This window comes from Stegodyphus dumicola, chromosome 1 (assembly GCF_044657685.1).
Source record: "Stegodyphus dumicola isolate Sdum_Otavi_A_Nest chromosome 1, ASM4465768v1".
Lineage (NCBI taxonomy): Eukaryota > Metazoa > Arthropoda > Arachnida > Araneae > Eresidae > Stegodyphus > Stegodyphus dumicola.
Genome location: NC_140768.1, coordinates 150,527,784 through 150,539,435, shown reverse-complemented (window position 1 = coordinate 150,539,435; position 11,652 = coordinate 150,527,784).

The window sequence follows — 11,652 nt, the reverse complement described above, 5'->3', positions numbered from 1 at the left end:
CAACTTTTTCCATCGATGATGATTGAAAATTTTAAACATGTTAAATATTTAAGAATGAAATAAACTATGAAAATTACTACTAGCTGAAGAAATAAACTATACGAACACGTGAAATGTAAATTCTGTGCATTTATGTAAAAGTCAAATTATCTGTTTCTTTTTAATGCTAAAATGCACCAATTTCCATTCCTTGCTGAGGTTGCAGGGATTTAGATTCTAAATAATAGTAATTGTCTCAAGCATTGTAACTGGATTTTCTTCTATTAATAAACAATCGTACCTGATGATGTAAAAGTGACCAGGGCTCCTATGAATGCAGAGAAAGTGAATATAGGAAATATCCCTGTGAATACTGTAAATTAGAATTGATCTCATTATTTGTATATTACTGGTTTATTAATATTAATAATAAAAAACACATACATATTAAATTTGTTAACATATTTCTACTGGCACACTGTATGCTAATACAGAATATTAATTCATAAATTTTCTTAAAGATACTTGCAACTGAAAATTAAAAATTTAAATACCTTTCTATTGAAGCCATACCATGCCTTTCTTTCCTCATGCATTTGGCTTGATATTAGAAAAATAGAGCAGTTATGAACAGCAACAGTGAAACATTTCCTAATTTTAAGACAAAAACCTCCAAATGCTTATTATTGTAGAAGATTACAGCCTACATTACGTGTTTTTCCTTTTTAAGAAAAAGTTTTCACAATTTCAGAGTACCATGTAAATTTTATTATTTAGGTGAAATTACACAGCTATTTCACTCAGCCATTCTATTGTGATTCATTTGAAGCAGTTTTATTGGCAAAACTGATCAGACATTAACTCTTGTTACGAAAATGAATGAGTTGTATTGCAGAAGAGAAAGGAAAGTGTCAAGTAAATTCTACACTTGCGTTCATATAGCTTTTCATTCCCAGCATCAGCAAAGGCTTACGAAATTAAATTATGACTCAAAGCCATTTAGGCCTCGAGTCATAATTTGATTTCGTAAGATGATTATTTCAACATTTTCTTCGTGAACACATGCCTTTCCAGAAGAAACAGATGTGAATGGATTTTGCCGATTCCTGGTGTTCAAGAAATATGCAGAACAAACAAAAAAGCATGAACTGCTATAAAAACTATCAGAAGTTAATATCTTTACTACTAAAAGATTTTTCTCCCAAATTATTTATACAACTTCCTGCTTCTCAACAAAAATAAAAATTATATATTGTAGCAATTATTAACAAACAAAATGTGTTTCATGTATATTTCAATATGCATTACATTCAAAACATAACAATCATAAATTGATTATGTTTATGCTGACATTAAAACCATAACTGATTTTTAAGTGTGGAAGACAATCATCTGAGTTAATAACAAAATATGATTTACTCTATGTGTTATCAACTGAAACTAGAGCATGAAATTCAATTACTTTAGTTTAATATTTCATACAATATTTTTATAGGTAATATGTCCAGCTCATATATTTAAAAAAAAAAAATCAATACACACATATAGAGAGAGTAATGCCTTTAGTTGAAGCAAACTGATATAATATGCAAATATTTTATTTAAATTAATAAATAAAAGACAAGGCAATATAACATCACCAATAACACATATGTCAGTTATGGAGGAATTGAAATATGAGGATTTTCATTCGTATGAATGCGCATATGCCTATTTAAATGCGCTTTTGATACATACAGATTGCTGCATATACTGCATGGATATGGTGTCTTGCCAGCATGAATAAGCATGTGAATCTTTAGGTTATGCTGTTTTGAAAATGACTGATCACATATTTCACATTTATATGGATCCTCTCCGGTATGAATGCACATGTGCTTCTGCATTACACAGCTTTTTTCAAAGGATTTGCCACAAATGTTACATACATGAGGCTTTAGAATGGGATGGGTATATTTATGCATTCTTAATAGATCTTTTGATGGAAACGATTTGCTGCATACATCACATACATATGATATATCATTAAAGTGCCTATGCAAGTGAAACTTCAAAGATGAGGGGTTTGCAAATGACACGCTGCACACGCCACATACATAAGGCTTCTCACCTGTATGGGTATGCAAGTGAAACTTCAAAGATGAGGGGTTTGCAAATGACATGCTGCACACGCCACATACATAAGGCTTCTCACCTGTATGGGTATACATATGAATTTTAAGTTTAGATCTGCGCACAAATGACTTGTCACATAAATTACACGTATGAGGCTTCTTATCATTGTGAGTATACATGTGGTAAGTTAAGCTATTTTTGCGAACAAACGACTTGTTGCATATATTACATACATGTGGTTTCTTGCCTGTATGCCTGCTCACATGATCATTTAAAACATACCTATCAGCAAACGATTTACCACATATCTCACAAACATAGGGTCTTTCTCCCGTATGGGTATACATATGTATTTTAAGATCAAAACTGCGCCCATATGACTTGCCACATGAATTGCACATATGAGGCTTCTTGTCTCTGTGAGTATACATGTGATAAGTTAAGCTAGTTTTGCGCACAAATGACTTGTTGCATATATCACATACATATGGTTTCTCACCTGTATGACTTCTCATATGATCGTTTAAAATACTCTTTCCTACAAATGACTTACTACATATGTCACAAACAAAGGCTTTTTCACCTGTATGCCCACGCATATGTAGTTTTATTTTATACTTATGTGTAAATGATTTTTTGCACAAGTGACATTCATGAGGTTTGTCACCGCTATGAACAAAAGTATGGTCTTTTAAGGCTGATTTCTTTGCAAATGCTTTATTACACACATCACACACATAAGGCTTGTTACCTGTATGGATATACTTATGTGCTTCTAATGCACACTTATGAGAAAACGCTTTATGACATATATCACACGAGTGAGGTTTCTCACCCGTATGGGTACGCATATGCGTTTTAAAATTACCTCTTGAAGTAAAGGTGTAACCACATACGGAACACACATACGATGCGACATTCATTTCGACAATCGCGGTTTACTTCAATAACCAGAAAAACGCAAAACCGAATTTTGCAAAGTAATAATCTTTGTTAGCATCGTTAGAGACTCATACAATACATCTTTCAGCCTATTGAAGCAAACAAAAATAGGAGAGTAATCGAAAGCGCAGGTCCCTTATCTTGGGGTGATCCTCAGTAAATCTCTTACATGGAACCCACACGTTACACATATTCTCAGGAAGTTTCGAGCTAGTAAAGCTTCACTCTTCCCCTTAATTGCTCGAAACAGTGTTCTATCTATTGATAATAAGTTGCTCATTTACAAAACCATGTTGCGTCCAATTCTTAGTTATGCATGCCCCGTCTGGGCATACTCGTGCAAAAGTTTGAGAAGGCAGTTACAAGCTGCCCAAAACGGGGTATTGCGTATGATATGTAATGCCCCCTGGTATATTCGGAATAGCCAAATTCGTAAAGAGTTAAGAATAGAGGATCTTTGTGATTTTTATTGCCGCCTATCTAGGGCATTTTATGATAAACAGGAACTTCTGGACAATCCTGTGGTTGTTAACTATTGTGATGATACTAGGGACCCCAATTTCAGTAAGCGCCCAAGGGCGATCCTAAATGTTAGTAATGTGTAATTTTGTATATGTGTTATGCAAATTGTTGCTCAGATTCTTTATTGTATATTGTTCTTTTTTCCTCCTGATTGCTTTTTGTTTTGACTAGTGGCACTAAGGCGTCGCACTTCGTATTTTGTTTCTCTTGTGTGTACATGTATTCTTCTGTGAAATAGTTGTTAAAAAATAGTTAATTATGTATGGATTAGTAATTAGGTACTTAAGGAAAAAATATGTATTTAACTATTAGCAATTATGAATTTAAACTCTTGCTCATTTAATTATTTAGCACATTCAGTTATATTTCTCATAATTCGAAACTTTTATCATGTTATTCGATGAAGGGTAGGGCTATGGCGCCCAGGCACCCTGGTGGTTAAGCACCGCAGTTCAACAATCTTCAATCTTCTTCTTCTATTTTTGTTGTTTCCCTCATGAAATATTTTCTACAGTACCTAAATTAAAAATTAGTGATGGATCTCTGTAGCAATTAAGTTTTTTATAATTTATCATTCCAGACGACATCGTAAAATTCATCAATCTCTTTCTCAATAATAGACTGTCTATTTCTCATGTTGCTGTGGTTATCCGCGATTCCAGCGCTCTGATACGCCATGTAGTGGCTAAAAGGTGGAGACATTAAAGCTCGGTATTTACGTTTGATAATGCTACCTAGTTTGTGAAGCGTGTTGTGATCGAAAAGTAATTAAACGTTTTATTTTTTATTGTTGTGGGCATATGCATAACTTAAAAAGAAGTACAGACTGCATGTGTATATAGACTTTTGCCGTATTTTATTTTATACTCTTTTCTTTTATTTGTATGTATTTTATTATTCTAATAAATTGTCTTTGTTTCAGCTTATTTGTATTACCTTATTATGACATGTACACTGCTCAAAAAAAAAAAAAAAAAAAAAAAAAAAAAAAAAAAAAAAAAAAGGGACAGTGCTATATCTCCCGTTCTATTGGGCCGATTGACAAAATTCAAACTGCGTTTTTCATGTCTCGAAAGAGCGACTTAGGATATATATTAGATTTATATATAGCACTATTCTAACATAGGTATTTTGACACAAAATCGGACTTTTTCTGAAATAACATACCAATTTTTTTTACACATTTCGATTCTACGACTCAAATTATGCCAGAATACCAAGTTTTGTAAAAATCGTACGAATAGTTTTTAAAATATTAGCTCTCAAAATTTTAGCTCCTCAATGTTAATTGAATTTGGCAAATATTTATTAATATCTCTTTTTTTATTAAACTTTTTTGATTTTTTCTCTCACATTTCGAAATTTTGGTTCATTCCAAATAAAATTTACCCATTTTTTGCGTTTTATTTTTTAAATTTCTATTTTTAAATAATTTCTATAGATTTTTCGAAAAAAATTTTGAATTATAACCTATAAAATTTTTACCATCATCTTAAAGTAGGTGTATTTTTAAGCATATCTGCAAAAAATTAGACTTTTTTATTCAAAATTTTCTAAGATATACACGAATTTACATAATTTCGCGTTTTGAAATTTGGCACCTTTTTTTTGAGCGATAATAACGCCAAATGTGGTCTATGGATTTTTGTTACACTGAATTGCCACAGCTATTTTTAACCTTAAACTTCAAGTAAAATTTTACGGAGAATTAATTATATGACATTTTTTCCCTCAATGATGCGTAATAAATATTTATTAATACTATATGAAAGAATATTTTTTTAAATTATAGATGATATTATTCAAATTTTTAACTATTTTTTTTTTAAATTTCTCTCGTATCTTTTCTTTTTTTAAAAAATTTAAGAGTAGTTTTTGTAAGAGTAAATTTTTACCTTCGGCGTTTTATCGTCTGCTACTTTACTTCGTTTAAATCGAATTGTCTAAAACTGAGAATTTTCGTTTGATATTTATTTGAATTTTATGACATTAACTGCATAATTTATTTCTAAACAAACTGTTGCTTTTGAAGTGGCTGAAAGAGCGGCTGATACTATCATCCATATTTTTAAAGCACAATATATTTTTATAGAAACATAATATTTAGAATAATCATTTTTTATAAAAGTCAGATTATGAGATAAGCATACAACCCTCTAGAGACTGAATTAATGGAAGTTCAATGGTTATGTAGAAATGATCTGCAGCTACTTAATGGCTGGATAAGTCAGCAGATTCTGTGGACAAGTAAGAATAATTATATAAACGACACCAACATTCTGGATTCAATAAACAACGAGGATACGATGTTTACTAAATGAATTTAAGAAGTTTTAAAACATAAAAAATCAACTCATTTTTTTCCTAAAATGTATTTTTGTGCGTAGCGTATTTTCATTATATCCTTAAAATTCTAATTTAGAATGTAATTGTCAAGAACTGAATCCTAATCATCAGTAATATAATAAGTAATTATTACGGTTATTAATAAATCCTTCTTATAAAGTAATTGCAAATATTTCAAAAAACTTTCTGTCTGAATGCAAACATTTTTCTATGCAAATATTTTTAATTTTATATTAATCAAGATTGCACACCATATTACTTATTTCCACTTCAATTCTTACCGTCAGTTCTAGTAGAATTTACAAATCAATTATATTTAATTAAAGATTGGATTGGATTATTTAATTATGGCAAAGCACACGAGGGCTATCTGCCTAAAGGGAGGGATGCCTTCGTGGAGGACTTTCTAAGGGAAACTGGCTCGTATACACGTTACACATGGGGAAAACCACGAAACCGCCCATGCGGCCAGCCCATTCGCGGGATTCGAAACTCGAACTGAACTACCAGTGTTCAGCTCAGCTTTACCGCTCGGCCGTTGGTGGGCTATTTAATTAAGGAATGACCATCTAAGTTAAGAAACAGCGTACCGTAACAACATTTCAATTATTGGTTCCGTATCTTTCATGTTACTCCCGATTGGCTAGCTACATGATTTTTAATGAGTATTCGGATTTTACTAGTAACTTCACTTGGAAATCGCGCTTGAACTAGGTTAGTTGATTATTTGAACATAGAAAGAACATGGGAGCTATTTGATTAAGATGCTTTCATAGAGAATCTTTGTAAAGAGAACCTAAAAAACTACGAAAACGAACCATGCAGCCTGGGTTAGACTGAGCAGCAAACAATTAGTATTTATCAATCTTTTTTTTTTCAAATGCTAGGCAACTGATGAGGCTCCAATTAAATCTCCAATTTAATATTTTTTTGTAAATATTTAAAATATTGTTGTATTCTTAGACACAAAAAGCAGAATTTAAGTTTTGTTAACTCGTTAGTAAACTACGAAGCCGTAGTGCAAATGAATATTCAATTTCTTTGGCAATAATTGTATTCACTTAATATTCTTGGAATATGAGCTAAAGAAGGAACGTTCTCGGAAGATTAAAGAAGTGATTAAATCCAGTGATATTAGGTTTGTCTTACAAGCTCAGGATCAAAACGATTCTGCAATTGCCCGATTAGTTGAATTGTAAATGGATGTGAATTAAGCAGATGACTTTTAATCTTACGTTATTCAGCCAGAAAACGTATTCCAAATGTTTTGTATTGCATGACAATGCATCTTTTCATTATTCAATAACCAGTCGGAGAACCGCTTGTGTTCCGAAAATAAGTATGTGTACTCAATCGTCCTGCATGTTCTTCAAATTTGTCTTCTTGTGATTTTTTTTCTTTCCCAAAAACTAAAGTTGCCTCTCAAAGGAAAGTTTTTTGACATTGAAGAGACAAAATTAATATGACATCTACTTTTAGAGGCATGTCAAAAACAGATCTCTACAAACCGTCTCTTCCATTACATGTTGTGCAGTCAGACAAAAAGTTACATCAGCTTAAATTCTATAATCTATTTTTATTACACTCTGATTACTTTATTAACATACAGTGAATATATACTAAAACTTTTACTTTAGCTTAAGTAATTCGGAATTTTTGACGGAATTATTGTCGGAACTAGGACTTAGAAGATAAGTCAAATTAAATATTTCGATAACCCAATAAATTCAAGTTCGAAATTTCAAATATTTTTTTTTCGGAGGGAGGGGAAATGTTTTCAGTTTTAGTCCATTATACTAAGTATATTTGCTTCGATTTTTTATTTTTCCATAAAAGCGAAAATTTTACGCATGTTATACATATAACGCATAGCTTCAAATTAAAATTTAATAATATACAGAGTGGTTATAATTAAAGTTCCACATTGAAACGGTCATAAAAGGAAAACTACTGGATCAAATGTTATCAAACTTGGAAATCGTCTAAAGGAGGTCATGGGAATTTATTTTCCGCGAAAAAAAGGAAGTTCGAAACCTCACCATCAAAGGGGGAAATAGCGCTGTATGCAATATTGTTAAACGAAATATGGGTCGGAATCTAACCTTTTGTTAGATTCCGACCTAACACCTTTTGTTAAACGGGTTTAATATGTTGTATACCCTTAAGAAACTTTGAAGTAGGCAAATTACCATTTAAAGACGTTAAATTCGATAAATGTCGAGTGCGCCATCCCTGTAAGTGAGAATTTCGTCCGTGAAAACCACGAATTAGCGATTAGAAAATGTGAGATAGCAAATCACTCTCACAAGTGCGTACAATCTGGAAATCGTTTTCTTACAGATCGCTAATTTGTAATTTTTGAAGCCTGAATTGGGCACTAAAACATGAAGATACTGATTGAAAACGCTTTTAATCGACTTGGGCCAAAGAAATCTCTCATGTTATCTATCTAGTTCCATTGCATTCTCCTACTGCATTCGATTGCATAACAGTCATTTCACACCGTTTACTCCTGAATGACAGCTAGTTTTATAACAGAACCATTTTTCTTCTGAAGAGCAGTCGACAGCTGGACCACTGCGATTGCAGCTCACTTAGAGTCAATATTAAAATGTTTCGTGATACATGAACTGCAGTAACGTGGAATTTTAGATACTACAATTTTTATGCAGTGCTGGGCACCACCTCAAGAGTGTCGCATAGTTACTTAGGCAACATTTCACGAATGAACGTCTTATAGGCCAACACTTCCCCTCTTCCCAACAGACCTCAACCTCTGTGACTTTTGTCTATGAGGTTATCTCAAAAGAAATGTTTATGGTGATAATCTAAACAATTTGGCAGAAATGAAAAATGTGATACACTGATAACAATCCTCCTGATATGCTATGTGTAACGTGTATATGAGCCAGTTTCCCTTAAAAAGGCCTCTACGAAGGCATCAATCCCTTAAGGCAGATAGCCCTCGAGTGCTTTGCCGTAATCTAATAAACCAAACCAAAACCAAACCTGATATGCTAAGAGCTGCTGTTGAGAATGCAGTAACATGATTTAACTTGCTTTCGGAAAATGCTGGACGCTACATTGAACATGCTTTGTAACACGTTTCGGAAAATATTAAACACATTTTAAACAGATGTTTTCGTGTCTTATTTCATTTAACAATATTGTATACAGCGCCATTTTTCCCCTGATGGTGAGTTTTTGAACTCTTTTTTTTTTTTTTCCGCCTCAAATAAATTCCCATAACCTCCTTTACACGATTCCCAAGTTTGATAACATTTGGTCCGGTAGTTTTCCTTTTATGACCATTTCAATTTGAAACTTTAATTTTAACCACCATGTAAATTAAACTTTAAAAGTTTGACAGTTTGGTTCAAGTCCCAGCTTTAAATATATATATATAAATATAATCTTTTATATTAATCCTCTTAGAAAGAATGTTTTAAGAAGCTAATTTTTCTCTCGCGTTATAGACTGTATAAAAAAACATGATCTTTAGTATGATTTAGATTGTTTCAGCCGATATAAGAAACGGGTTACTCGTTGGTACAGAATAAACCCTGCTGGACTGTTTTATTTCTTTGTCATTTAGCAAAAATCTTTTAATTAAAATATTTATCCTTTGGACTTCGCTTTAAACTTTATTTATAGCTAAAATGACTAGAAAATGAAAAGCTGTCTTTAGCTGAAACGCAATTCATATAATTGATATTTAAAAAAATTGACAAGAATGCAAAATGTATGGAAGTCTAGCAGTCGAAAAATCTTAATTTTCTTGTGTGAGCACTGAAAATAACTGTAGAAGGAAAGAAGAAAATTAGGGAGAAAAGTAAGCAAAAATTTGCAGGGAAATTTGGCTGTCAGACATACCAAGATGTTCAAAAAGTTGGACGCTTTCGAATATACTTTCAGGATACTTCAAAGGATTTAGGTGTTCAAAGAGAAAACACTTGGACGTGTACACCAGCAAATACCATCAATTGAGCTTGTGTTAACAGAAAAGACAAAACGATATCTTTGCAGATTAAAGTGAAGAGCGACTGGTTTTAAACTATATGGTTGTGTAAATTACGTTATAGAACATCATATCGTATCATAAATGGAGAATCCCATGATTTTCTAAGTCGAATTATTTGAAGATTCAGGATTTTATCCAGTGATGTATGTGGATGTCACATAAAGATGTTTTTTTCCCCTTCCTGATGAAACAGCGGCCGAGCGGTAAAGTCGCTGAACACTGGTAGTTCGGTCCGAGGTTCGAATCCCGCGAACGGGCTGGCTGCATCGGCGATTTCGTGGTTTTCCCCATGTGTAACGTGTATGTGAGCCAGTTTCCCTTAGAAAGTCCTCCACGAAGGCATCCCTCCCCTTAGGCAGATAGCCGTAGTGTGCTTTGTCATAATAAAATAAACCAAAACCTTTTGATGAAACCAGTCTTTCCTTTCATCTCATACCTTCAAAATGTTTGGCCTCTAAAGACTGATTAAGGCTCTAACGAAATACTTCGTGAAGAACTTTCTAAGGGAAACCAGCTGTCATACGCGGTACACATGAGAAAATCCACGAAAACGCCCATGCAACCAGCCCGTTTACCGGGGTTCGAACCCCGGAGTGAACTACCAGTGTTCAGCAACTTTACCGCTCGGCCGTTTGTGCGCCTTTATGAAATGGAAGGCGATAACTTTATTTAAAATGATTGTTAGAAATACCAAAATGTTTCGAAAAGTTGGATACTTTTCAATATACTTTCAGAATGCTTAAAGAAAAAGAAAAGAAAAATAAATTTTTTCGTAAAATTTAGTATTCGTATTTTTTTTAATTTAAAACTTTTCAATCTTATGATATTTGATTCTTGCGATTTCAAAAATAAAATATTTGACTAAAATATGAATAACATTTTAAGAAACCAAATGTAGGATAAAATTGTGTAAAGCAATGGGCACAATGATAAAACTGTTTAAAGCAGTGTATGCAAGTCATCCTAAGTTAAAATATCGGTTATACATCTCTCTTATTTATATATATTTTTTCTGAACGGAACATTGAAAGGCGTGTAAAACTGTGCTTTACTGTATTTTTTCTTTTAATATAGTATGCAGTTTTCAAACGCATCGTAGTCTGGGTTACAAAGTATTCTTCCGAAAGAAACGCAGTTCAAATAAATAAAATCAAATTCTGGAAAATTGATACTAATAAATATATTTAAAATGCTCAGTTCGAAGGAATAAATAGAAAATTTTAAAACAATTATCTGAAGAGACAATGCAACACAAACAATTAAAATAAAAGTATAAAAATTTAAAAATGACCTAAAATAATAACTATGACGAAAAATATATATAAAGAAAACTATTTGAAAAAAAAATAATAATAAACGCTGCACCTTTATTTACGCAGTTCGAATAGGTAAATAGAAATTTTTAAAACAGTTATTCGGAAAAAAAAAAAAAAAAAAAAAAAAAAACGTGCAACTTAAACAATTAAAATGAAATTCGAAAAAGAAAAAATTACTTAAAATAATAAGTTATAATTAAAAATATAATATAAAGAATATTATTTGGAAAAAAGGAACGATGGTGACTTTTTTTCCTAAGGAAACTAGGTTGCCATATATTAAGAAGTTCGCCAAGTAAAGTATTCTTGGCGCAAACTGACAAAAAAGTGCCAACATAAACTTGTGAATTTCTCCGTAAATTTCGCTCCAAATTTTACAAAATTTCATATTTAGGGGTAATTTGAGTCGTA